Raw genomic sequence first — 19,220 nt, 5'->3', positions numbered from 1 at the left:
TATGACCTAACATCTGACCTATTTGGATTCAGAGCATAAAAAAAAAGAGAATATGACTGAAAAATGCAATTTGGAAGTTCAAGTGTTTCGAGTTTGAGGTACATGGTCTAGCCATCACAGTGCATGATTATGAAGAGAGGAAGCACACTTCACTGATGCAGTGTTACACGAGGCATAGTTTTTTTTGCATTAAGGTGGGGATGATTAGAGATTAGAGAGATGTGCCAAAATTCTATGGAGGGATGATCAATCCCAGAGTTTAAAAAAATATGTAGATTAATAAATTGAGGGTATTTTATCTTTCCTGTGAATTTACAGAGAAGAAGTATACTCCTAGGACAATAATTCTAAGTATGAATAAAAAATAATGAGGCTGTTGGGATGCTAAAATATCCACATTTCATAATACTCCCTGGGCCTGCAGAAATAATAATAAAATAATTTTGTGTCACACATGATAGTGGTTTGTTATAAAAAAACAAAAATTATCTCTATTCTGTATCTTTTCTTATTCTAGTATATTTTGAAAAATTGTTTGACATATTTTATCATAAAAGCAATAGAGATATAGAATTGGAAAATTTAAAAAATTGCAAAAAGAAGAATTTACATACAACAGTATCACCTATTACCTCCTCATTCACAGATAAAATTATCTTGATATGATGAAATATTTTCTTTTAGCCTTTTATTCATTCACAAACTTAAACCCAGAAGTGCACATATATATACAAATTGTTATTATATCTGTAAATGCAGTTTGATATCCTTCTTTAAATGATCATAGTACTGACATTTAAAATATTAAATTAATGATTTAATTAAATTATATCACTGATATTTTCCTACAGTTTAGACACTTCTTTTAATAATTTCTAAATATGTTATCATACAGGCTTATCCTAATTTACTTAACTATTTTCTTATTTTAACAGAAATATAGATGTTTCTTTTATTTTTTAATTGAGGGTAAAGTAATGAACGTCCTAAATCACACATCTTTAGGTGCAGTACTATCCTTTTAGGTTAAATAGTGGAAATGTGTTAGATTTTAGGATACAATTTTTTTAAGACTGAAGATAAGATATATGCTGCCAAATTGGTGTTATAAAAGTTTTTTTCTTAATAAAATTTGTGCAATCTTCAGCTTTGTAATAGTGAAGCTTTTTTTTCCAACTTGACATGACCCTCATTGAGTATTAGAGTATATATAGAAGCTGTGCTACCTGGTGCCATAATGATCAGTGGTTTTCAGTTAAATAGAACAAAAAACAGTTAAAATGGGAATCATAGGTAAATAAATTGAGTTTGTTATATCATATTTGGAAATACAGTATACCAGTTGTCTTCATGTCTAATTCTGGGGCTTGACTTCTTCAGGGCAGGCTGTTGGAAACGGAAGATAAGTGTGAACAACAGGAACCCTACAAGCATATACAGGAACTCACCTAAGGATTGGAGGCCATGTCAGTTCTCACTAAGTTTAACTTTGACGATGTGGGTGTCCTTCAGGAGAAGCTGGCATCCTTCATCTTGGAGCTAACCCCACACTTGACCCAGGAGTGAGAATCTGAAGGAGGATCAAAGAACATCTGGGGCAGCTGTAGGGTCAGCAGCAACCCCATGCTGACAAGGTAAGTCGTCAAATGACTGACAATGTGAGTCAGCTATAAAAGTACCTGATGACACTGACCCAAACTTCTGAGCACAAAAAAACAATATGGCTGCTGCTTTACTTCAATCCTCTAAACCTAGTGCACAAATGTCTCTTGTGGGCTACCTTAACCAGAAACATACCGGAAAGGGAACTCTGGAGAACCAAGTACAGCCTGGCACTCCGTTGACACTTTACAAAGCCACCACATAAAATCAAGGTCTTTTCTTTGAGATTATTACTATGTTCTTAACATCATTACTTTCTTGAATAAAGCACATCTTCTTTGACTTCCAATTCTGATGTAAGGGAAGTGAGTACTTAAGAACCCTTTAAAAATAATTTGAATGCAGACTCTTGTTAGACTTTTATATATGCATATATATGTATATACATATATATATATATATATATCTCCCCAAATTTTATTTATTTTGTGTCTCCTCCCAAAATGACAGCAATGATTTTTTTTTAATTTGACATCATTAGGTTACATAAAATTACTTAATTTTATTTTCAGAGAAACAACAATGGTGTTTCTTTTTCATTCACATTTTATAAGCATGTCTGATTGTTAAATAAATGAACCAATTATAAGAAAATGTGCCACCAGTTTAAACAGATTTGGGAACAATAGAATGTTGTTAAGCACACGACTCTTTTGGTGGGAGGAGAAGTTCATGACCATAATTGAGAGAAACCTACTAATCACTAATTTTCAGGCTGCCTTGTGCAACCATGGTCAATGTATTTTATGGATGAAAAGGGGACATCCTAGCGTGCTGTGCCTGTTAAACAGAGATCTGTCAAGAAAACAACTCCAAATTTATACCAACTTCCATAACATATATGCAGACCTTTTTCTAAAAAATACATATGCATATTTAGACATACATATATAAATACACACAGATATATGCATGTAGATAGATACATAGATATATTCATAGAAAATTAAAAAGGCCCTGGACTGTATCCATAACTATTTGCAGTAGTATGCTGGAGCTGTCTCATACTGGCTTACAAAAGCCAACTGTGTGCATCTTTTCCCAAATCCCCATAAGTCACATCATGTTGGTAGCTTGGAATAAGGCGAAATATATACACTATGAATTGACAAACACTATAAATAGGGGTTTGGGGGGGTGGTCATTGCAGGGGAAAAGCCAGTTCTCAAAATTTTAGCAGCACACAACTTGTTATACATATATGTGCACACACACACACATAAAGGCACACACCCAACTATTTTAGAACAACTTTAATATATATATATGAAACAATTCAGTATTTTAAAGTATCCTCTGGTAAACTATATTTAGTTGTTTCTAAGATATAGATTTTTTGTGTTTTATATCTCTGAAGTTTACGTATGATCTATAATTGATTTTATTTTATAATTGTAATTGGCTAAGGCTTCTTTTCCCCTTGATGTTATAAATATAATGGTATGCCTTATGATCAGCAGTGTCATTTGTTTGATGTCTTCTATGCAATGCGACACATGTAGTGCACGGTTAATCACTATATTTTTGCTGAATTTTTAGTTTGTTTCCAGTTTTTCACAATTACTGATGATGCTATAAATGATATATCATTAGTACACATTTCTTTTATAGTCTCCACCCGGGGACCCACCGATAAGTTACAGATGGCTGCAGCAGCTGCCGTAGTCGATTTGAGCATAAGTAACTCAGGGCCCCGGGACGCCCAACACAGGATTCCATTCAGAGCCAGGTGAGAAAGGAACTTAGAGCTGAAGGAACTCTGAATGGGAGGCTGGAGGCCCCAGGCACCAACAAGGTGCTTGAGCCCAAAGAATCCTCTACCCATGGCTGCGCTTGGAGTGTACTTCACCCGCCCACTCACAGGGGTCACTGTGAGGAAGGACCAGAGGGATGCCCACATCAAATGGATCATTCTCTCTCCACTTTTTCACCGACCCAGTAATTGTGCAACAGGGTGAAGCTGAGTATGGACACCATCGCCAATACCTGGACAATATCCTTCTGCATCCGGAGGAGAAGTACCGGGAGATCAAGCTATAGAACAAAGTGTTTCAGGAGCGCATTTACAGCCTGGAAGGGACCCACAAGTTTTTGAGGCTGGCGGCTTCCAGAAGGCGATGCTTCCAGCTTCCAATCAAGAGCGCCCTGAAGAGTTCTGTGTGCTGAGCAAGGCCGCCCTGTTCCATCCCCGGAGAGTGGAGAGGCACCAGGACCAGCTGCTGCGCCCAGAGCCGGTGTGGGGCAACTGACCCACAGCACCGGATATTCGCCCCTGGCCTCCCAGTTCCACCTGCTGGGTCTTCTTCAACCTCACAGCAGAGAAGGTCAAACCAGAGCAGAGGCTCAGGTTTGAGGCTAAGGAGGGGCTGAGCGTGGTGTGCACCAAGGCAGTGCAGAAGGAGGAGTTAGAGAGATGCGAAATACACCTACACGCTGCTATGAGTCAGCTCCCCAGACCGCTTCCTCCTCCAATGGACCTTCTAAGCTCGCGGCACATCAGAGAGCTCACAGTACATCAGAGAGCTCACGGTACTGCGTGAATTCATCCTGGAGGCCTTGCAGAGCGACTGGCTGCATTGGAGCTTCTGGCTTCCAGAGCACACAAGTTATCGGAGGACGGGAACCTGGCCTTGAAAGAGTGAGGGCTCATGCCCTCAGCCCTCCTGACTTTCATGTGGGGGTGGCCTTTCTAGAGGACATCAAGTCCGTGGGGGCTGAGCAGAACTCCTGTATCCTTAAACCTGAGCTCCTGTCGGCCATGGAGAAAATCTCTTGGAATAAAAGCAGGGCTGGCTCGACCAAAAAAAAAAAAAAAAATATATATATATATATATATATGTATATGTATATGTATATTTATTTATTTATTTATTCATTATGAGAACATAACTGAAGGATAGATTTAAGTAAGTAGACAGATTGAAAGAAGTAGAATTAGTAGTTCAAGGGCATTTCTATTTTAAATCTTGTCAGATAATGCCAGTTTTACAGTCTCAAAAAAAAGATTATCAGGCGCTATTGCAACAGTGGGTATTAACATCATATTTAATTTCCACACAAAACTGTATTGTTTTACTGAATATTTCTTTCTTTCTATAGTAAGCACTGAAATAGATTGTTGAACAAGGAAGAATCAAGTTTACCTTATTTTAGGCAGTGGTGGACAGCATACAAGCTAAATAAATAAGAATATATATTGTGTACAAAAAGAAAAGAACTAAAATAAGGTCTTAGAATTTAGAGTGAGTTAGTGGCTAACTTAAATTGCTGGGCTCCTAGGAAGGAGCCAATGAAGCAAAGATCAGAGGAGGAATATTTTTGGTCTGAAATCACTGAGACAGTATCCATGTTAAATATGTGATAAGAAGGCCAGTGTGTCTGAAACATAGTGGAAAAGTGGGAGAATAATATAGTGCAACATGAGATCAGAAAGGTAAATATGAACAAGATCAGGATAATGAGTTTGAATTTTATTCTAAGAGTAAGAAAGCCATTGGAAATGTTTTATACAAAGTATAATATAGACATTTAAGTTATCACCCTGGCCGCTAAGCAAAGAAAAGGTAATAGGAAATCAAAAGTGGAAAAAAGAAAATCCAATTAAAAAGTATATTAGCTTGGGCTGCCATAACAAAATGCTATAGACTGGGTGGCTTAAACAACAGAGATTTATTTCTCAAAGTTCTAGGGGCTGGGAAATGCAAGATCAGTTGCCAGCATAGTCCGGTTCTGGTGAGAGCTCTCTCTGGCTTGCAGACAGCCCTCTTCTGGCTGTTTCTTCATCTGGCTGAGAGAGGAGAGAGAGAGAAACCTCTCTGGTGTCTCTTCTTATAAGGGCACTAATCCCATTATGAGGGCTCCACCTCATGATATCATCTAAACCAAATTATCTCCCAAAGACCTCATCACTAAATATCATTACATTAAGGGTTAGGGCTTCAAAATATGACTGGGACAGGATAAGGGTGGGAGTGGGGTGAGGGAACCAAACAGAATTCAGTCCCATAGCATTGAAAACAATTGAAAGAGTTTGGGTGAGAACAGATGGTGACTCAGACCAAGATCATATGAAAGGCAGAGAGAAGTAGGAATCTCTCTGAAAGTGGATCTATTCTATTGGTAGCTTTAAGAAGAGTCACTAATGCTAGAGTTAAAAAAGAGACTGTGATGTAAGGGAATTAAATTATTCAAACATAGCTCCAAGATGTTTGGTTTGAGTGATGGAAAGTGGTGCCATTTACGAATATGGAAGACACAGTAAGAGCAGATTTAGAGAATTATCAATATTTCTGCTATGGCCAAGTTAGCTTTAAGCTACTGAAAGGGGTGAAAATTGCAATATCAAGTAAGTAGTTGAATTTATGAGTTTATATTTTTCTGGAAAAGCTGAGATTGGAGATACAGTCTGAGGAAACAGCATATAGATAGCATTTAATATTAGGCAATTGGATAGAATCACTAAGGAAATGTATAGATAAGTAGAATGTTCAAGACTGAGCCAAGATCAAATAATAATATTCAGAAGTTGAGCAGATGACTAAGTACCAAAAACAGATATTAAGGGAGGCTGACAGAGAAAGAGAAAGAGAAAAATAAGGAGTCAGGAAGCCAAGAGAAGGAAGTATTTAAAGGATGAAGCTGGTGTCCACAGTCTTGACAGTTTAAATGGAGTGCTGTCAGTGGAAGACTTCTGGAATAAATCATAAATCGAATATGGGGTGGGGAAATGAGGATGCCGAATATGGACAACTATTTAAATAATTTCAGCTAGGAAGTAGAGTGGAAAAAATAGGGTCATAGCTGAAGGGAAACATAAGGCCAGAAGATATTTTTATCTTAATTGGAGATTCTAGTACATATTTGTATGCTGATGGAAATTATGGCATGGAGGGGGAGAAATCAAGAATGCATGAGAGAGAATAATCGGAGGGCATAAATTGAGAAGGCAAAAATAGATTTGATCAAGAGCTCAGGCAAAACAGATGTTGTTGACAGGGTCAGGGACACAAATCTGTAGTAAAAGAGCTGAAAGCAGAGGATATATATATATAGATGAAGGTAGGTTGGTATATTGGGTGTGAGGATGATGAGAGATTTCACAAAGGATATTCATATAGTACCTTTTCATAATTGCAGAGAGTTTCATTGTACAGCACTAATCTGCACAATTTTTACCATCTTAAAATTACAGAAATATATTCTTCTTTTTCCAGAAATGTACATTTTACATATTTTTCTATTTTAAATCTGAAAAATAATTTTTATACTTGGTGTACATTAAATATCTAACTTGATTTTTTTCCCCAATAATTAGCCAGTTATCTTTAAGATATGTTAAAACTGCTTCTTTTCCCCATTACATTAAAATTCAATGTTATTATATACAATGCCACTTTGTGGTAAAATCCCAAAGGCAGACCCAGCACAGGACAGAAACAGGGCATTCCCTTGAATCATGCCTTATTTCTTTGGCAGTTCAGATGAGGAGCCAAGTCTGAACCAGAGTACAGAGTATGGGTTTAACCTGAAATGCAGATGGGACAACCTAGAATATAAATAATCTTGGGCAAAGTTGTACATATTAACACAGATTTCAGCCGGGGTATCACTGTCAAAAACAATCATGATACAATCGATTTGAATATTATTCCATAGCACAAACATTATCTTATTTCCTTTCTATAACTTCACTTGGGACTTTTAGAGTTGGGTGCTGGGTAACATCCATCTTCATAGTTACCTCCTGCCTATGACATGCTGTCCTATTATGTTTTCATTCTCTGTTCAGCCTCATTTGTTTCCTTCTTATTTTTTTTATTCTTATACATATTTTTAAAAATTCCCTTATAGTGATGCAATCAGGAATACCATATCCTTTTCATACACTGTCTCTAAGGATCAAAAAGAAAAGGTTGTTTGTGAAGGGAGGAGGAGGACACAGTACTTTGCACCTCAGCCAAATACAAATATTTTACAATATGGGGAACTTTCTATCACCCCATAGTGGTGTTTGGATATATGGTCTCTTCTTTCACATTTCATCCCAAACATGTCCACTCCTAAGAAGTAAGCCCTCCCCCAACCAAATTCTCCCATTTTTGTATGCAGAGATAATTCCTTGCTGTTTCTAATGGGGTTTTTCTTATATATCACCTAGTAATTTTATTATTTTCTTTCAATATCTGTGTTTAATCCATTGTTGCTTTTAACAGTCTTGACCAAAGGTAAAAAATGAGTAATGAGGAAAGTATGGCAAGACTCTACCTTCGATTTTGTGTGTAAGAGATCGATTGCACAATAAAGAACTGAATGAAAAATCAGCAGCAGGAAAGAACAGAATATGAAGACAAGAAATATTTTCTGTGCTCTCAGAAAACAGCCTTGTGGAATGCTACACATGTTTATTTTATTTCTAGCTATGCTGCATTTATTTACAACAAAATATCACTGAAAGCAAAACCAAAATCTCCTTCAGAATTGAAACAGGTATACATAGCATGTTTTAAATTAAATTGCTGACTTTGGAGAGGAAGAGTCCCTTTTATTAGATCATGTTTCCCCAGAAGAAACAAAAGGAGAGGACTTGAATTGAGGTGGTTAATTTCAGTGATGTCCCAGGGAGCAGAGATGAGGAATCTGGAGGAGAAATACAAAGCAGCATAAAGGTACATTATATAAGTGGCTGATCTATTGATTCCTTAAACTAAAGGTAGAAAATTAATAGAATATCCAATTGCAATATAATCTGGAAGAGGAAAAATATGCCTTAGATATCTCTAAATCAAAGACTTTAACTATAACCTGGGAAAATCCTACTGAGGGAAAAGTTTAATCAAAAAATTCTCTAATTCTCTCATGCCAAAAGTGAATAACTCAAGCTCTTGGAAGGTGATAACACAAGGTTCAAACAAAATCTTCTGAATCTATAAGTATTTTGGAAGTATAATGAACATTCAGTTTTAGAGTTAATAAGTTTACTTGACTACTTTATATGCATATTAAAGATTCATTTTTCCCAGTTTATCCTTTAGATGGAAATACAAAGAAACCATTTTAGAATTTAATGTCAAGGGAAAATCTCTAATGACTATGGTAAGTTCCTTGTCATCCTCTTATAAAACAAAGAATGTTGCCCACCATCCAGTTCTACAAGAATCAAGTCATTAGCCATTACAGTTGCTGACATGTCGACTTAAAAAATACTCACAACCTAAAAGATGAGAGTTATGTTTTATTTGGCTGGAATCTTTAGGACTTCAAGCCTGGGAGGCAGCATCTCAAGTAACCCTGAGAGACCCGCTCTGAGGAGGCGAGGGGGGAGCCAGTTTATATAGCAGTTTTGCAATAAAGGACAGGTAGTCATAACATCAAAAGATTATTGTTAAATAAAGAAAATCAGATATGTCAAGTTAAGGAATTTAGCACCTTTCTGTATATGGGAAGATGCAAGAGTCTGGGCTCACTGAAATCATTCCTTTGATATGCACTTCAGCTATCTGGGGCCATATCCTGTGTTTTCACATCCTGAGTTTCCTCAGGGCTCACCATCAGGAGTGGCTGCAGTCTGATAGCTGGTAGATGGCAAGTATTCTTTCCTTCCTGAGTTACCTCAGGGCTCACAGGCTCATGGTGGAGGGCTGCAATCCTTTGTTTACTGATGACTATGACACCCTTTGTTCAATGATATGGCAAGCAATATTCCATTTATCACATACAACACACTCTGAAGGAATTCAGGGTGAGGATCAGGATGAGGCGCTCTGTGCTCTAGGAAAACAGACAGAACAGGTCTTCAGAGAGTTACATATTTTAGGAGAAATTTGAATGAACCCGAATTCTTGCATCCTCCCATACTTAGAAAAGCTCTAAAATCATTACTTGAGATATCTATTCCTCATTACCAGCAGTAACCTTCTACCAAGACGTATGCTTGATTACAAGTGCCTCTTTGCCAAAATCATACATATACTGACCTCCCCACCTCTCCCTCTCGCCAACTCTTTGGAACAGTTTCTCAGAGTTCACTGAAAGGCTGTCTCCTGGGCTATCCTCCTCAGTAAGACACAATAAACTCAACCCACAGCTCTTACGTGGTGTGTTTTTTCCCAGGTCAACACTCAAATTTGTCTTCAAATTTCAAGTGTAACTCTCCCATTTGAAAATGATCACTTATGAAAGAATTAATAAAGAATACCACTCAAAAGATTTTCTTCTTTCATGTCTCCTGGTCTAAATTTCCTCTGTTGAATTTTTTTTTAATGGATTTTGAAAATAATAATAATCATTATTCTAATATGCCCTAGAAGGGATTTACGAACTTTTAGCTTCTACCTTCCACAAATACAGAGTGAAAGTGGTTTACATGTTGTTTTACATTTAAACACCTGGGCAAATGAATTCATATTTCTTATGTGTTACACAAAAACCATGAAATTGAATGCTTTAAGAAATTATTGTTTCTTTTAAAAAAAGATCAGTGCTATTTAGTATACTTTTGCATATAGTAAATAGGCAAAGTTATAAGGTGTGGTTAATGATTTTATTCTTTAGTGTGGGAGATGACTTACAATTCTTTAACCACCCCCTATCTCTCTCTCTCTCTGTCTCTCTCACATACACAGACACACACACACACAATGTTCAGTGTGTATATTCGGTTTAGCTTAATTACTTCAAGCACAGTTATTATTTCATAGTCATGCATTTTTAGTGCCATTTTAAATGTGTATAGCAAAACAACATCTGTTTAATATCCTTATTTTAAACTTTATATAGATAGCTTAAAAATCTTAAACAAATCTGCACAAGATATTTTCAGAGTAACACTGGGCATGTATGACAGAGGTATTCAGCTGCTTTCATTTTCACACAAATGTGGGAATGGAAGCCTCAGGCAATGTGAATAGCAGCTCTTCAAACTTCAAAGTATCTGTGAAGGATTCTTGCTCTGCTCTTGCCATCATGAATTGGCCTATGCTTGGGGAGCAATTGAAATTAAATAGCCTCCAAATAGTAAAAAGTGAAAAGCTCTAGTTCTGAGTATGAACATACTCTATCACAGTAGTGGCAAAGGAGAAGTGCTGATAGAGCAAAATAACAGAGCTGACCAGAGGGACATGACATTCCATATTCAGAGTATATATTTTCCAGACAACATTTAATTGTAAGCATATTTCTTCAGGTTTCCTACTCCTTTAGAATAAATACGTGCATGTGGTATATTTATAGGTATATAGGCATACACACATGCACATATGTAATAATCATTTTGCACTATTACAAGATAAATGCATCCTTGGAAATCCTTTAAGTATATTAAGCAATTGTTATACTTCCTAACTTCAGCACTGTAAAGAAATCCCCTAGAATTACGCACGAAATTATATGATGCCTATTAAAAGTGCAATAAACTTTCACTTTTCTGAGATGACATACATCTATTAGCATGGATGATTAACATGTTTTTCATCCTCCAAATCATTTTTTTTTATTTTATCCTAAGTTATACACTTTTAATTTTATTTGGCTTAAGCTGAATTATAGGGAAAAGTCAATCTGAAATTCAGAGTTAGCTGTTCACATTGAGAACCAAAAAACCACACACACACACACACACACACACACAAACACACAGACAGGCCTTATTAGTCACATGACTTGATTATTAGCATAATTAGTACCATGATTGTCCTACTCCACTGTCTTCCTATATGACATTACTGTTTTAGGGAACTCTTTACCAGGATAATAACTGATGCAAATAACTTAATTGTTAATTTAAGGAATTCCTGACAAGCCATTTAAGACTGCTCAACTTTTCAAGAGGGAGAATCAAATGACTGTTTGCACACCAAGATGCTCCAAAATCCTTGCCCCAAAACTTGCTATAACAATCTATCCCAAACTATTATATCATGATCCTTATCCAAAGCCAATCAAGCCCTTGGATTGAAAGACTCAGTTTAAGCCAAATCACCAAATATCATAGATATGCAGAATCTGCACTTTCCACTCTAGGGTGCTACTAAGCCTCGGACAACGTTGTGCTCCCCTTCGCTACAGGAAGCCATAAACTCAGCTCTGCGTTGTCAAGAGTACAAGACGGAGCCAGCATGCAGCATCCAAGTGGCTGATGTATATTTAGGTAACTGCCAGGAAAAGACGGTTGTGAGGGGCCGAGACAGGAGATACGCTCCTAGGTCCATAGTTATTCTCAACCATTTAAGAAAAAAATAGTTGATGTGATGCTCAACCCAGCTTACATAGGATCCAATCTAATCTACCAATGAAGTATTTATATGACATAATCTATAGTGATGTAGCTTAGATTTTCTCTAAGATGCTATTGATCTTACGTTTTTTAAAATATTGTAATCAAAATTTTCCTTGTATTCCTCTTAACCCTAACTTATTCCAAACGCACGTATTCAAAATAAGGAAGAAGAAGGAGGAGGAAGAGGAGGGGGAGGGCAGGGGAGGGGAGAAGAGGAAGAGGAGGAGAAGAAAAGAAAGAAGAAACCTGTATCTGACTCTCTGTATAGGAAAAAGGAAAGTGTTAAAATAAGGGAGTATACAAAACTAAGGTTTGGATTGCACTTTGGCACTCATTTGAAATCTGAGAGTCTTTCTGGGAAACAAAACTTTTTGAACAATGCTGGAAATCGTGGTTACCAGAAGAATCTTGAATTATTTGAGTGGGAAAGTTACTTCAAATGAAGATTTAAACTGTTTTCATATATAGTGATTATAATTTGTTACATATGATTTTATTATTTTTGTGTGATTTCAATTGTTACAGTATTGTCTGTAAGATTTTTCTCTCTGTATCCACCCCCCATCCTCATCCTTGTATGTGTCCCTTTCCCTAGCCCTGAACCTCTCTGGGATAGACTGTGTTGTCTGAAAGAACTGGAACTGAATTGTGGAAATCTGATGAGTTGCATACAATGCTTAGTAAAGTATCTGGTACATAGTAATCATTCGATAACTACAGGCTGACATTACTGTCAGCTTTGCATTTGTTTATTTATAAGCAGGATTTTTTTTCCTCTTAAGCACTTCTCTATTCAATGTAAAATATTGGAAAACACAGAAATATATAATGAAAAGAATCAGTAATTATCCCACAATTCAGTATAAACATCTGGTAAACATTGTTAACATTTGGTATATTTCCCTCTTCTTTTAAATTAATCTTTCCAAATGTATATTTGTATATATTTACATGATTTTAAAATTTAAATATGTTGAATATAAATTTTTATACTCTGTCATAGTTCATATAATATTATTACATTAGAATTTTTATGCTCAACACTTTTTCAAAAGTATGATCTTATTGTTTATATAGTTTGTGAATGTTTATAAACTACTCATACTTATATATTTCTATCACATTCATCTTAAGATATGGTATATTTTTCACTTTATTAAATGTTATAGAATTATGTTAAAAGCATCACATCCCTACTAAATGACCCTCTTTAGGCCAAAATTCTTACATAGTACTCTATTTTTTAGCAAATGTTAGTGTTGTGGGCTCTGAATTCATAGTGCCAGGGCTTGAATCTATCAATTATTAGCTATTTACTTTGAATTTTTAAACTTCCTGTTGCTCATGTTTTATCTAGAAAATAGGAAAAAAAACCTCACAAAAATATTGTGGAATTAAATAATATAATTCATTCAAAGTATTTACTGAATCACATAATTATTCAGTAAAATTCATCAATTTACCTCATAAGCAAATTAACTAATTAATAAAACAAAAAAATAATAAAATTTTGAAATGTATTCTTTGGTTAATAAAGTCATTAATTTTAGAATAAAATACATTTTAAAGTTTTATTTATATTTATCTATTTGCAACTTTTCTGAAACTTTCTATATGTATCCTCTGCCAACCATCCCCCATGTGCTATAACTGCTCAGTAAATTTTTTGGTAATTCAGCCATGACACCTTATTTGAAAACTGTCATTTTCTCTTTCTATTACTTCACTACTTCTCTATGTGTAACATGATATCAGTGAACATTCTCAAATTACTAAGAATATACTTAAAATTCAGCTTGGGTGCCTACGTCACAAATTTAGTTGGTAGTCACTGTAAGTGGAGAGGTTTATAAAATGGTTTCATTCATTCTGTTTCCAAAATAATCTCTACAGTTAAACAGAGAAGAGTATTAAAATACAGACAGGCGCGCACACACTCACACACAAACACACACACACACACACACCATCAGAGCTATTGAAATTCTCATAAGGTAGATAAATGCAGACAATCATGAGTAATGTAAAGTCACCATCTCTGGAGCAAAATGAGCATCAGATGTGAAGTCAGTTACCCTTAAGGAACAATGAAACTGTAGGTAGCTTCAAATACTTAAATTAAATCACATTCTAATATGCAATATACTCTCTGAGAGAAATAATTAAAGAGGAATTAGCTTTTTCAGTCCTCTAGGATACCATTTATTATGTACTTGAATTAAACAAAAACATATTTATGGGATTATATATCTGTACACACATAGGTATGCGTGTAAGTGTGGATGTTTTAGTTTGCTATTATTGTTGGAACAAATTACCACAAATTTAGTGTTTTAAAAAACCCATAAATTTATTATTTCACAGTTTTATAAGTACAGTAGTAACCTTAATTTTGTCTACAAAGTCTCTTTTCCAGTGGAAGATATATTCACATGCATAACATCTGGCAGTGAAGGTCATGGGAGACAAAATCTCACCTACCACAGCAGAAGAATCTTCACTTTTTATATACATTTTCAAAACATATTATTTGAAGTGTAAATTGTATGACAGGAAACATGCTAAGGATTTTACCTTAAATTATTTTATTTAATCCTCACAATGTGTTCGCTAAATAAGTATTACTAGAGACATTTCATAGATGAGGATGCATCTATTCAAACTGATTAACTAGCTTGTCCAGTAAAACAAAATGAGTTTAAGATCAGCCTGAATTTGAACCTAGAGCTACCTGACACTAAAACTCAGACTTCTAACTACTCTGCTTTTTATTAGTGACAGCAAACAGACACTCACATGAAGATTCTTATAAGTTAGCTCAGGTCTAAATATGAAGTAATAAATCAATTGTTGAATTAACTTTTGAATATGTCAATAGATTTAACAATAAGTTATATGTGGGGTGCCATGATTACAATTACACACACACACACACATATTATTGTGGCATGAAGGTTTTATTTTAGAAAAAAAATTACTATTTTCAAAGCAGCTATATCAATTCACCAATGAATTATTGCAATTAAATCTAATTTTTAAAGCTTTTACGAAGCACTCAAGCATTCTTTTTTTTTTTTAAAGGAATTCCTTTATTTTTATTTATTTTTATTTATTTTTTATTTATTTATTTTTGGCTGTGTTGGTTCTTCGTTTCTGTGCAAAGGCTTTCTCTAGTTGCGGCAAGCAGGGGCCACTCTTCATCACGGTGCGCGGGCCTCTCACTATCGCGGCCTCTCTTATTGTGGAGCGCAGGCTCCAGACGCACAGGCTCCAGACACGCAGGCTCAGTAGTTGTGGCTCACGGGCCTAGTTGCTCCGCGGCATGTGGGATCTTCCCAGACCAGGGCTCGAACCCGTGTCCCCTGCATTGGCAGGCAGATTCTCAACCACTGTGCCACCAGGACCAGGGCTCAAACCCGTGTCCCCTGCATTGGCAGGCAGATTCTCAACCACTGTGCCACCAGCGAAGCCCCTCAAGCATTCTTCTTGAACTTTATTTCTAAAGAAGTATAAAATTCAAAGAATCTTTATAGTTTTCTACATTCTAAAATTTTTCTCATTCTCTCTACCTCTATTTTGTACCTCTATTTTTGCATCAGCACATGAAAACAGTGAATTTATTGTAGAAAATAGTACACTTATGTAACTTATGGAAACTGATCTCCTAATTCATGTTTAGTGCAATTATATATCTTCCTTATGTCTCCAGGAACAAATCATTCTCTAATCATCTAATATTGCCTATGCATTTTAGATAATATTCATGATTATAGAAATTTGTGCATGGGCACAAGGAAAAGAGTTTTAAATAACTATTCTCCAGTAACTTATCATGCTATTTGTCTTATTTGATTTTACTCACTTTTATTGATGAAAATGTCTGGGCAAATATATTATCAAGCTTGTCTACCTTTGCCCCACACTTCAAACATATAGTGTTCATATGCTGTCAGTTACACATTTGCATCCTTTCAAAACACATAGCAGACGCTACAGCCTCATGTATCTGTGAATACAGTCAATGTCTGTCATTCTTGTTACTCACAAGACAATGTTATTGCTCAAGGGAGGTGGTAACATTGCTATTCCTTGGTTGTTATCTGTCTGGAAGTAAGCCACTCACAGAGAAGAATTACGTTGGATTCCACTTGCTTGTCAGCTTTGTCACATCTTTTTCCTCTGGCTATATACATTGTGATTATGTTTTCATCATTTTCTGCTGATTATATTACTGAGGGTCCTTTCTACAGTGACAGTTCCTGTTTGACATTTTAACCAGATCTGAGTTTGGGAACAAATAACAACAATTTGGAGGACCGTACTATTCTTCTCATGATACACTTCCTATAAATCAGAAGTCCATTGTATAGTTCAGAACGACTCCAAATTGTATACTGTGTTTATTTTGGGGAGGTTACAAAATTTGCATGTGATTTTCAGTGAATTAGTGTTAGATAGATTTTATGAATGTATTTTTCCAATCAATTTTGGTATACACAGCTAACTTTTTGTCGGCTTGTTCTAGGTATACGATAGAGTACAATAACAGAGTCAGCTATATGAGAGGTCAGATTGCTGAACCTGGCATTCCCATCCTTTATGGTAATAATATTATATACTCCAGATTATCTAATTCTTAGATATTCTATCAAAATTTAAAGAGAAGATGTCAGAATTTTCCAGTTAAGAGCCTCTAAAAACCAAATCATTATTAGATGATTAGGGATTGACTCTGAATAAAGTAGAAATTATTTTAGAAAGTTTATATCATGTCATAATTTTTAAATATGGTGCTGAGTAGTTGCACTGCTATATTTATAGGCATGTAATATAAAGAGATGTTTTTATCATCTACATAAATCCTAAAATTACTATGTTCAAAAGTAATAAAAGAATGGCAGAAGGAAAAGGCCATTTCACGTGTCACTAAGCACCTATAATTCTTCTCCAGGCATAGTACTAATGTCTGACTACTGACTTACTTGGTGTCTTTTCTTCATGACCCTCTCTTTCTCAAATTGTAGGTATATTAAGCAGTAGGGTTTCATAGAAAGATTACACCTTATCTTCTTTGCCTCAAAACTGGATCCCTTTTTTAAACTGATACATTTTAGTGGATCTTATGGTTTAAAACTATTACAGTATTCTTTCTTGCTATTATATGCAAAGAGACCCTTAAGACTGAAAAACCTGAGACCTTAAAATTCTGCACTCTATGTCCTTTCAGTCTTTTCTAGCAAAGTGAATAATTGCCATATGAGTTGATCTATTCCATGTAATAACTTGTTATCAGCAGTAAGACCAAACAATGCACACTAACATGTTGGCTTTCCCATCACCACCAGAGAGAGACAGTCTCAGTAGGTACCAGTTCTGCCTTCCAAGGTAATGGAGGCAATAGGTCTACATCATCCCAGGCAGGACCACCTATTTCTGGTTGCCTGCCTCCCAACTACCTAGCCAATGCCAATGCCACTTACTTGAGGTTATTTTTTTTTTCAGAGACCATTCCTTTAAATAATCAACTGCTGTGTTAGTTAGTGTAGCCCTAGCTTCTGCAGTGAAGAAAATATCAGTGGAAGGTTATTTCTCTCTGATGTTCCTGGCCAGCAGTTGCTTTTACCCCACAAGACAATTGGGGGAAACAGATTCCTTCCATGTCATAGCTCCTCCACCACTGTCAAAATAAGCAATCTGCGAAAAAAGAGAACAAGGTGAAAGCACACATACACATTAAGTGCCTTAGCCTAGAAATGTTTCATTTCACAACATCTTGCATCTCGTTAGCAATAACTCATCATCTGACCCACCAATATGCACAGGCTGAGAAATACAGGATGTGACTGGGCAGCTGTTTCATGGTCATATTGCTACACTGTGGATGGAGGGGCAAAATGTTAATAAATATGTAATCTTGTCTAGGAGATACGTGTGGGAGTGCAGATGTAGGTGTGAAAGAAGTATATTTTGTGTTGGTCCAGGAAGAATTGAGAGTGTATTACATATACTATTTGAAAAAAAAGAAAAAAATTGAGTGAGAATATTATTTTTCCATATAGACAAAAAATATTTAAGCAAGGGAAACAACAGTACTGACTTCATAGGGTTGTTCTGAAAATTAAATGGATTTATGAAGCAATTATATATATATATATATATATATATATATATAAACTATGGTTCTTTGCTAGTACTCCTTTTTCTTATTACTATCAATAAAAGTTGAGGCTTTATCATATATATGTATTCAGAAAGATTGATCATAAAAATATTCTGAATATTGTTATATAATAATATTAGATCAAACTGCATAAAATTGCCATTTTTATAGGTTAAAAAAAGTTCAAATATCTGCAAGTAATTGCCAGTCAGATAGAATGTGATAGGCAGGACATTTTGGCTCCATGACCTTCACCCATTGGTGTTACTACTATAAATACCTAAATGAGTTACTTTACATAGCAAAAGGACTTTTAAGATGGAATTAAAGTTGTTAATCAGCGAACCTTAAAATGAGATTATCTTGGATTATCTTTGGCCCAATATAAGCTATAGGCCCTTAAAACCAGAGGAGAAAGGCACAAGTGTCAGAGAGAGATATGTAGCAAAAGTGAAAGGAGAACAGAAAGGCATGAGAAGAACTCAACCCATCTTTGCTGGCTTTGAAGACAAAGGGAGCTAGGCCCCAAAAAATGCAGGGGGTCTCTAGCAGCTAAGAACAAGGCCTGGCAGACAGACAGCAAGAAAATCAGGATCTCAGTCCTACACCCACAATGAATTGAATTCTGCCAATAACCTGCTTGGGCATGGAAGTAGATTCTAGAGTCTCCAGTAACGAACTCACCTCTGCTGACATATTGATTGTAGCCCAATGAGACCCATGTCAAACATCTGACCCACAACTGTGAGATTATAGATTTGTGTTGTTTTAAATCACTGTTTGCAATTTTTTAAAGCAGTAATAGAAAACTAACACCTTACCTTTTAAATATATTTTTAGACTAACCACTTATTCTACCCTTTCTTTCTATAATAGTCATGTAACTCTTCTGTTTCCTTGCACTGTTACCCAGTCAAAGCTATTTTCCATAAGATAGGCTGAAGAATCCCTTAAAAATATGAATCAAATGTTGTCATTGTCTTGTCTCAGCCTCTCCACTGGATTTCCATAATAGAGTTACTGAAATCCAAAATTCTTTTTGACATCTATGAAGTCTCACATTTTCCACCAACTAAGCTCTTTCTATAAAGTGACTCAAACACTATAGCCTTCTTTCTGTTTCTT

The 19,220-nt window shown here is 35.7% G+C and overlaps 1 pseudogene; it reads left to right on the top strand.

Moving 5' to 3' along the window:
- The first annotated feature begins 1,280 nt into the window (after positions 1 to 1,280).
- The window catches only part of LOC132366255 (UBX domain-containing protein 6-like), a 49,880-nt pseudogene continuing 31,940 nt past the window's right edge, over positions 1,281 to 19,220 (top strand).

Source organism: Balaenoptera ricei, chromosome 5 (assembly GCF_028023285.1).
Source record: "Balaenoptera ricei isolate mBalRic1 chromosome 5, mBalRic1.hap2, whole genome shotgun sequence".
Taxonomy (NCBI): domain Eukaryota; kingdom Metazoa; phylum Chordata; class Mammalia; order Artiodactyla; family Balaenopteridae; genus Balaenoptera; species Balaenoptera ricei.
This window is presented reverse-complemented; position numbering and strand designations above follow the sequence as displayed.